Raw genomic sequence first — 10,800 nt, 5'->3', positions numbered from 1 at the left:
TATATATATATATATATATATATATATTAGATAAACTAGTTAAAAACGTTAAAAAAGAAAAGGGTAAAAGTTAAAAAAATTTAGCAGAAGAATAGAAAAAAAAATGAAAAAGAAAAAAAATTAAATTAACTCTAAGACTAAAGAATCATGGGGAGAAAGCCATGAGTTCCATGCTTTGCTTTCTCCTCCTCTGGAATTCCGCTGCTTTCCTTGGTATTGAAACTGCACACCTTGGTAGGTGAACTTGTTCCTGGCTGGATTTCTTGTTGATCTTCTGGGGGAGGGAACTGTTGTAATGATTCTCAAGTGTCTTTGCCCCAGGCGGAATTTCACTGCCCTTACCAGAGGCCAGGCTGAGTAATCCGCTCGGGTTTGCTTTCGGGAGCTTCTGTTCCCTGAGCGCTTTCCGTAGAGTTCCAGAGGATGGGAATGAAAATGGTGGCCTCCTGGTCTGCAGCCTGGAGGAGCCGAGGGCCCAGGGCCCTACTCCTCAGTGCACCCTCAGAGAACAGCGCCCAATTACTTCCATCTCCATGGCCTCCGGCCACACTCTGAGCTCACCAAGCCTGCGAATGGTTCAAGGTAACCCCGAGCTGGGAGCTCACTCCTTGGCTCTATCTCTGTAGCCAGCTTCCCCGTTCTAATATCTGTAAGCTCTGTGACACTCAGACACCCCCGATACTTCTGTGACCCTGCGGGACCTGAGGCCATGCTGACCCCGCATGGGCTTCACCCCAGTTTAGCCTCTGGAGTGATGTCCCTCAGCGGGACAGACTTTTAAAAGTCTTGATTTTGTGCTCCATTGCTCTGCCGCTTTCCGGGAGCCAGCCCCTCCCCTGGGGGTCTATCTTCCCATCGCCTTGGATTCACTTCTCTGCCAGTCCTACCTTTCAGAAAGTGGTTGATTTTCTGTTTCTAGAATTGCTGTTCTTCTTCTCTTTGATCTGCCGTTGGATTTGTAGGTCTTTGAAATATTTAGATAAACTATCTAGCTGATCTCCTGCTACCTGAAGTAGTTTCAGCCTGCTACTTGTCTGCCATTTTGATTCCTCCCCCTATTTTTTGCTTTTCTTAAGCGATTCTTACTGGTATACTTTATGTATATATATAATTTTTTTTTTTTGCTTTTGTACTTTCTATTTTTCTTACTGTTACTTATGGTTTTTGTTTTCCACTCACAGTGTCCCTTAACCTTTTTTTTTTCTTTTTTGTGGGCCTGGTTTAATGGTCATAAATTTTTCCAGCTTTTGTTTTCCAAGAAATGCTTTATCTTTCCCTCTATTCTGACTGATAGCAAGGGAAACAAACTGAGGGTTTTAGAGTGGAAAGGGGTAGGGGAATGAGATAGCCTGGAAATGGATATTGAGAAGGGCATGCATTGTATGGGGCACTGGGTGTTATACACAAACAATGAATCTTGGAATACTATCTCAAAAACTAATGATGCACGGGGTTCCTGGGAGGCTTCGTGGGTTAGAACCTCTGCCTTCAGATCAGGTCATGATCTCGGGGTCCTCAGATCGAGCCCCACATTGGGCTCTCTACTCAATGGGGAGCCTGCTTCCCCCTCTCTCTCTGCCTGACTCTCTGCCTACTTGTGATTTCTCTCTCTCTGTCAAATAAATAAATAAAATCTTTAAAAAATTAATGATGTACTGTATGGTGAGTAACATAACATAATAAAACAAATAAAGAAAATAAATAAAGAAAAACAAAACAAAACAAAACACTGAACAATATCCTTGCTGGATGAAGTATTCTTAGCTGCAGATTTTTCCCTTTTAGCACCTTTACATAATGCAAATTTCCTCTGGCCTGCAAAGTTTCTGCTGAGAAATCAGTTGATATGTAACTGTTTTCTTTTCTCTTGCAACCTTTAATATTCCTTTTGTATCACTATTATTCACCATTTTAATTACTGTGTGTCTTGGTGTGGACCTCCTTAGGTTGAATTTTTTGGAGAATCTCTTTGTCTTCTGAATCTGGAACTCTGTTTCCCTCCCCAGATTAAGGGGGTTTTCAGCTATTATTTCTTCAAACATATTTTGTGCACTTCTTTTTCTTCTTCTCCTTCTGGAGTACCTGTAATGTGAATGTTATTACACTTGATGAGGTCACTGAGATCTCTAAGTCTATTCTCATTATGCAATATTTGTATCTTACCTGTTCAGCTTGTTTTCCATTACTCTCTCTTCCAGGTCACTGATACTTTCCTCCGCCTCCTGTAGTTTACTATTTATTCCAGCCATTGTACTTTTAATTTCACTTATTGAGTGTTTCATCTCTGATATTTTATTTATATCTCTTTGTCAAACACCGCATTGATGTCTGTCATCCTTTACTGAAGTCCAGTGAGTATCTTTATGATCATTACTTTAAATTATGTATCAGACATATTACTTATTTCTCTTTCACTTCTATCTTTTGCTGGGATTTTGTCATATTCTTTCATTTAGCACATATTCCTCTGTCTCCTTATTTTGTGTACATATCTGTGTTTGTTTCCTGTGTTAGGAAATTCTGCTATGTCTTCTACTCTTAAAAGTAGTGGCTTTGTGAAAAAGAGGTCCTGAAGTCCCTTATAGCACAGTTTCTCCTAATCATCAGAACCAAAACTTCAGTTCAGATTCCTCTTTGTGTTGCTTGTGCCCTGCTTTTGTGTCTGAGTCACTTTTCCTTTCAGTTCGAACATCTGTACTGACTCCTTGCTTGTTGTGTGCTGTGTTTGCTCTCTGTGATGTTAGTGAGACCCAGACAGGCAAGCTCCTAGGGAGTACTGCAGCAGAAGGGCTTTGTTGCCAGGTGGCAGTTTTAGCAAAATTTTCATGGAGCCTCTAGTCTTTGACCAGATCCCCTGGATCATATTAGTTCCTTGGGCATGACACAGAATCAGTGGCTGGACAGGCTGTAAGTCCTTCACAAAATTTTTAATGAGCTAAGTAAGGGCTGAGGCCAGTAGACTTGGGGTGGGTGGGTCCTTGTAGAACTTGTGGATGGGGTGTGCTGCTAGCAGGTTAGGTAGCAATTGTTTGTGCAGTGCTATTCCCCACAACCCCAGAGGTGTCTTTGTGTTTATGTTGGGAGTGGGGGAGAAAGTATCCCAGGTTCCAGAGAAGTCTCCTAACACACTCTGAAATCAGTGTAAACTAATATCCCTCCCTTTCTGCAAGCTGTTGCTTCTATGTTGCTTCTCCTTGTCTTTTTAAGGGCAAAAACCCAGCTATCACTGGTTCTTCCAGGTTTCTCAGTGCTGAGTCAGTTGACTTTTAAAGTTCCAGACTTCAGAAAAAAAAGATGGTGGAGGAGTAGGGGACCCTATTTCAACTGGTCCCTTGAATTAAGCTGGATATCTACCAAAACATTCTGATCACCCATGAAATCAGCCTAAGATGTAAAACTTTATATCTGAATCTCTACAAGCATAAAATCTTTAACAGTCTTGAGGTATGAAGTGGGTAGTTGTGATTCTGCATACAGATATCACAAGATAAGAAGAAGAGAGATAGCCAGCATAAGCTGGCACCAGGAAGGGGAAACAGCAAGTGGAGCACAAAACCGTCCCATGCTGAAGACAGGACATAGACTTGCAGACAAGTATCAGTGGGGAAAGGCCTTCAGTGTAGCACCCTGACAGGATCCAGGAGCTGTAGGTGTATGTGTATGAACCAGTGGCTTGAAAGAAGAAAGAAAAAAAAAAAAAAGGAAAAATATCCCATGCTCATGGATTGGAAGAATAAGCATTGTTAAAATGTCTATGCTACCCAGAGCAATCTATATTTTCATTGCCATCCTGATCAAAATACCATCGACATTCTTTACAGAGCTGGAACAAACAATCCTGAAATTTGTATGGAAGCAGAAAGGACACCAAATCACCCAGGAAATATTGAAAAAACAAAACAAAGCTGGGGGCATCACAGTGACTGATTTCAAGCTATATTACAAAGCTGTGATCACAAAACAGCATGGTACTTGCAAAAAAACAGAAGCATGGGTCAATGGAACAGAATAGAGGTTCAGATATGGACCCTCAACCCTATGGTCAACTGATCTTCAACAAAGCAGGGAAAAATATCCAATGGAAAAAAGACAGTCTCTTCAATAAACGGTGCTGGGAAAATTGGACAGCTATGCATACATTCTCTTACACCATTCACAATGATAAACTCAAAAGGGATGAAAGACCTAAATGTGAGACGAATTCATCAAAAGCCTAGAGGAGAACATAGGCAGTGACCTCTTTGGCACTGGCCACTGCAACTTCTTTCAGGTCACATCTCCAAAGGTAAGGGAAAGAAAAGCAAAAATGAACTTTTGAGACTCATCAAGATAAAAAGCTTTTGCACATCAAAGGAAACATACAACAAAGTTAAGAAGCAAAGGATGGAACGTGAGAAGATATCTGTAAATGACATTATATAAAAAGGGCTGGTATCCAAAAATCTATAAAGAACTTCTCAAACTCAATTCTCAAAAAACAAATAATCCAGTCAAAAAAATGGGCAGCAGACAAATAAAAGACACTTCTCCAAAGAAGACATACAAATGGCTAACAGACACATGAAAAATGTTCAACATCATTAACCATCAGGGAAATACAAATGAAAAACACATTGAGATGCTTACACCAGTTAGAATATCAAAGGTTAACAAGACAGGAAAGAACAAATGTTGGAGAGGATGTGGAGAAAGGGGAACACTCTTACACTGTTGGTGGGAATGCAAGTTGGTGCAACCACTTTGGAAAACAGTGTGAAGGTTCCTCAAAAAATTAAAAATAGAGCTACTCTATGGCCCTTCAGTTGCACTACTGGGTATTTACCCCAAAGATACAGATGTAGTAAAAAGAGGGGCCATATGCATGCCAATGTTCATAGCAGCAATGTCACCAATAGCCAAACTTTAGAAAGAGCTGGATGCCCTTTAACAGATGAATGGATAAAGAAGATGTGGTTTATATATACAATGGAATATTACTCAACCATCAGAAAAGATGGCTACCCACCATTTGCATCCACATGCATGGGACTGGAGAAGATTATGCTAAGTGACATAAGTCAAGCAGAGAAAGACAATTATCAAATGGTTTCACTTATATGTAGAACAGAAAGAAGAATGAATAGCACGGAGGGCATTAGGAAAAAGAAAGAAAAAAGGAAGGGGAGAATCAGAGAGGGGGACGAACTATGAAAGGCTACGGACTCCAGGAAACAAACTGAAGATTTCAGAGGGTTGGGTGCTTTAGGTTAGCCTGGTGATGGGTATTAAGAAGGGCATGTATTGCAAAGAGCAATAGGTGTTATATGCAAACAATGAATCATGGAACACTATATTAAAAACTAATGAAGTACTGTATTGTGACAAATACATACATATATACATACATACGTACGTACACTCCAGGCTTCAAGTCTTGCTTGTTATACAAACATACAAAATTAGCCCTCTGGTTTTCAAGGCCAGACATTATGAGGACTTGTTTTCCCCATGTGCACTCCCTGATGACTTACCCTGTCTCTGATTTTAGGTCTCTACCTCCTGTGGGAAGCTCTAGACCACCATTTTTGCCTTTTTTAACTTCACTGATGTGGATTCTCCACATTTAATTGTGGAGTTTCTTTTGCCAGTTTATTTACTCAGATGTGAGTGATATCAAATTGTAAACATGGAATAAGGTGAGCTTAGGGGTCTCCCACTCTGCCATCTTCACATGCCTCCTTCATAACTGAGATGTTTTCTTACAGTGTTGTTATTTATATTAGGAAAACAGTGAGCACTTCACCTTTAGTTTATTGAAACTGACAACACAATAATCTCATAAGCCTCTTCAGACCATATGGTGATGACACAGTTAAGGATATGGCAATGTTGACACACAAAAATTATAATAGATTAAATAATGTGGCAGAAATTGATTTTCAAAATTTACCACTTAGATTATTGAAGCAAAAAATGATCCACACCAAAACACTTCATATAAACTCACTTTCATCAGCTTTGTCTCTCTTCTTTATCCTAAGCAATATTTTCCCACATTGGAACAATATTACCACCAGGTGCTCATCTGCTGATTGAATTCCTATGTAGCTTTATATTTTTACTTTATATCTTCACTTAATGTTCTTCTCCTTTAATTTTTTATTTCCATTAATATAAAAAACAAATTTTTCTATTTAATGGTATTATTTCTATTACATACATACACAGAGAAATGACTAAATTCTCTAGATAAAGAAATCATATCAATGCTATCCTGCCATATGTGCTTTTCCAATTTTCTTTTGGGTCATCTTAAGCCAAACCAAGAGGATCATTACTTACACTTCAATATCTATTCTATCATGCCAATTTTGTTATGATAACTCAATGTAATTATCATTTTTTATAAGTAAGAAAGTAAGTAATGAGCTCACCACATACTTAGGCTGGCCTAGAGAAATGACCTTGGATTTATTTTCACACAGTATATTTGGAAAATACTGACAGAAAATAATTGTTAAATAATATTGTGTGCAGAGAGACTTTAACTTGCTATCTCTACTTGGAATGCATGACCTGTAGGCTCACTCCAGAGTTGAGTAAAGCATGGTTGATATGTAACCATGACTCACTCAACATGACCCTGAATAATATATATTATATATATTGACAACCAGATTTTCTTGTTTTTCTGCATCAAGTTCTGATAAAAAATACACACATACACCCACCCTTAGGCTCCTATATGAGAAACTCATAAAATGTTCATAGCGTGGTCAGTGTGAAACAAACCTGTGTCTCGGTAACTATTAGATATTTCAGTGAGATGACAATGTACATTCTGTATATTCCATTCTACACACTTTTATAAAGCTAAGTAAACATTATGCTAGATTAAAAGTCTCTGTATCCTGTGTGATTAATTTACTACCTCATTCAGGTATCATAGCTTATACCTTTATATTTATTTTCTTATTTTCTCACTCTTAAGTATGCATTACCTGTACTAAAGATAAATAAATGAAGAAAAAACCCATATACCAAATATGAATCTCAAACTTACCTGAGAAAAACACACATAATGCTTGAACCTTAAAAATTCCCACTATGGAAGATTATTCTAATTCTTTATGGGAACAATTTTTACCAATGCAATAAATTTTGTTCTCTTACTGTCATCCTTTCATGTGTTATCAGAGTATAAATTACTATAATAAAATTTTATAAAACTATGATTTATCCAGACAATGGGTTTTTCAGAAAATCTGAATCTTAGTATACAAATTTTGTTTTGTAATTAATAATAGTATTTAAGTGATTGTTAATAAAAGTCTATCTTGGTATGATTGTCAGTGTAATGCTATTATTCACTAATAATGTCTGCATTTAGAAGAGAATGCTCGACTTATCCTGAAGATATCAATCTCTATGTCCCAAGTAACACATTACCAATATTAGACAATATTTCTAGGAAATGTATTAGCTAATATTTGGTTTAATTTGATGGGATATTTTAAACTTTATACTAAAATGTTATATATGTAGAGAAGTCCATGCATGAAAAGTGTACAGCTAAATAAATTTGCACCATCCAAACAAAACAACTCATCAAGACACAGATCAAAATATAAAATTACAAGCATTCCAGAAACCACCAAGGTGTCTTATTTCCATGCCTATCTCCCCCATGACTTTTCCTGAGTAACTTATTTTCAGATCATAGACTAGTAAATATACAAGAGATATAGGTAAGGCAACTTCAAAATAGAACTAACTAACTGGCATATATAGAACACTAAATCTTCAATGATAATCTTATATTAATGTAATTATAAGTAAAAATGGAATACTTATTGAATTATGGCATACCCTGTACCATTGCAGAGATACAAAACAATTCAAAAGTAATAAAATCAATTCAAAGTATGTTTTTTCATCATGTAGAATTAGTTTATAAATCATTAAGGATCAAGGAGGAAAAACCCTACTTCTTCTAAATACTCCATAATTTAAAAAAATCAATATAGAACTAAGAAAATATATTTATATTAGTAATAGAGAAGATATAAATACTAAACTTGTGCTCATGCAGCTAAAAAGTGCTTACAGAGAAATTTAGAGTGAAAAGCAATATATTAGAGTTGAGGAAGGCTAAAAAAATCAATGAATTATATTTTGCAAGAAGCTAGATGAAGATAGACAAGTACAAATCCAGAAAGATATAAGGAAAAATTAACGAGGTTAAGAGCAGAAAAAAGCAAAATAGAGAGCAGACTTACAAAAGGAAAAAGCAACACCAAAAAAAAAATTGAAATAATATGATTGAAACCCTCCTATCAAGATTAATCAAGAGTGAGAGATAACACAAAATATTAACAGATAAAAGACACAAAGAAGACATTACTAAAGAACTTGCAGTAATTAATATGATGTTTCAAATAAAATGTTCTTCTGACTAGTAAGAATCTTGAGTAAATGATGCAGTCACAAAGAAAGCAAAACTATATAATTACATTTTTATAAAGAAAAAATGAGGGAAAATGTGAAATACACTTTCAGAATAGTTGCCTTTGGGGCAAAGAACTAATCATAAAAGAAGATTCTTTTGTGTTAGTTATATTTTCCCTCTATGTCTGTGTCCTATAATATAGCATCATAATATGGAGAATTTACTGCATAGATATTATGCATCAATGTGCTGTTATGCTGTTTGGATTGAGACAGTATCACCAACTCCATAAATCTGTGAATCTACTAATGGTAACAAATATACAAGTAGAGTCTTGTAAGAATAGGGTTTTTAAATAAAAACAGACCCTATTGTTCCTGCTATCTATATGCCTGTTCAAAGGTTGTTAATGATTGAGGTTCTAGAGTTCATTTTAATATCTGGCAGAGCTAATTTCCTCTTTGATCTGGGATCATTTCTTTCATTTATTTATTTTTAAGTTTAATTTAATTTTTTCAGTGTTCCAAGATTCATTGTTTATGCACCACACCCAGTGCTCTATGCAATACGTAGTTACTCAGTTCTTTAGAATTACCTTCTGTGGTTCTAGATAATCACTATAAATTTTAAAATTATAATAAATGATGACAAAAATAATCTCTACCTCATAAGATTTGTAATAGAACTTTGTCAAGAAAAATTTTGTCTATGCTTAAGTCAGCGACCAATAGGTCCCAGGTAACAAAATTTTCAACAAAGCTTGCCAGGAAATATATAAACCATTTTTCTTAGGGATGTGTATTTCAAGTTTTAGTAAGCAATAATAATGATATGACATTTTTGTGTCTCTCCATTTAATAGCTCTAACATAATATCCTTTTTAAAGGCCTAGAGCAGTATTGAAAATTGAGCTTTTTTGTGTTTCTAAAGAATTATAGAAATTTTAATCATATAAAAACCTGATGGTCTTAAAGAGATCTAACAAAATTTTACATACAACTTTCCATGTTGCAAAAATGAGAAACAATTCATGTCAATACCCAAATATTAAAGTAGAAGCAGAAATATAAAACAATGTGGCCACAAAAACCTTATGAATCATAGAGTTTCTATTCTTAAATTTAAATAATTAAGCAGATGAAGAAATCATAACATCTTGACATATTTGGATTTCACTATGATAATATTGATCCAAAATGAAATTGCTAAAAAATTTTCTTAATAGCATCTTTCTATCAAAGCATAAAATAATTAAAATGAAAGAACTAACTATAAGGATACAATAATGTAGGTAACCTTGATGAAGGTCTCAATGAGGAAAAAGGCACATTATAAAAATATTCTTGAATAAATTTCTGAAAAGATGAACATAGAGACCTCAAGACCTGGTGACACAGACTATAACATACACATATGAGCTTCAAAGGTTCTTTGTTTAGTTACTCACCTCTATTCTCTGAAGTCAAACCCATGATTCTAGTCCTTCTATCTCAGCAAAACATGACAGAGAGAAAAAAAACAAAGAGTATCAGAAAATTTTCAACAGTAAAGTTAACAAAAAGCTTAAATTAGTTCCATTGTCATTATTTGATATAGACATAAAATCTTTTCTTCTTTTAGCCCAAATGAGAATTTCAGTACCCATTAGTTTCTTCTTTCCTTAATTCAATCATTATTTTCTCAGTTTTTACTCAAGAACATATTTTCTTTATATAATTATCTTTCTACAACTTTTGTCCAAAGTAAGCAAATGAAGCAATCTTGGATCACTGATCATATATAAAGGTGCATAGTGACTTATAAAATAAGACATAAATGCCCTTTTCTGGAAAAAAGAGAAAGGACACTAACAGTGCTATTATGTTGTTACTGAGGGGTCATTAAAGACAGCCAGGCCCTGAGAGTCTTATTTGTCCTAGTAGATGGCAACTCATCTGGACCTCAGATTGACATCTGGAATGAGTCCCTCAGCATCCTCAGACAATTGTGCTCATCATTGATCCAGACAAGTGCCCTCCCAACAAATAAGCATTTCCATAGCCAGACTTATGTTGTGCAGGTTTGAATAAAGAACAGCAAATATGTAGCAACTATTTTATTTAGTACCTGACTAATGGGACCTGTATATATAGTATTAAAAATGATACTTTTGATTATTCTAATAAAATTAGGTAAGATTTATCGGGAATATTTTTAAAAATCCTTTAATCAACAAAAATTATAAAGAGCCAAGGAGATACCAACAATAATAAAAATTGTGGTTATAGCATGAGTGGAAGCATATATGTTGTGAATATTTTAGATAAAGATTTAAAAAATCAGTATTTAGCACAGTTGAATTTTGCTAACAAGATTATTTTCATTCAATATAA

General features: G+C 35.3%; 1 non-coding gene across 1 annotated transcript; it reads right to left on the bottom strand.

Moving 5' to 3' along the window:
• Window positions 1–10,364: 10,364 nt before the first annotated feature.
• LOC132008636 (small nucleolar RNA SNORD109A) lies at window positions 10,365–10,431 on the bottom strand. The gene has a single exon (XR_009401679.1). It is a non-coding gene; the product is annotated as a small nucleolar RNA SNORD109A (small nucleolar RNA).
• Window positions 10,432–10,800: the final 369 nt, after the last annotated feature.

The sequence above is a fragment of the Mustela nigripes genome, unplaced genomic scaffold (genome assembly GCF_022355385.1).
Source record: "Mustela nigripes isolate SB6536 unplaced genomic scaffold, MUSNIG.SB6536 HiC_scaffold_540, whole genome shotgun sequence".
NCBI lineage: Eukaryota > Metazoa > Chordata > Mammalia > Carnivora > Mustelidae > Mustela > Mustela nigripes.
Note: the sequence above shows the minus strand (reverse complement) of the source record. Positions and strands in the feature narration are given on the sequence as shown.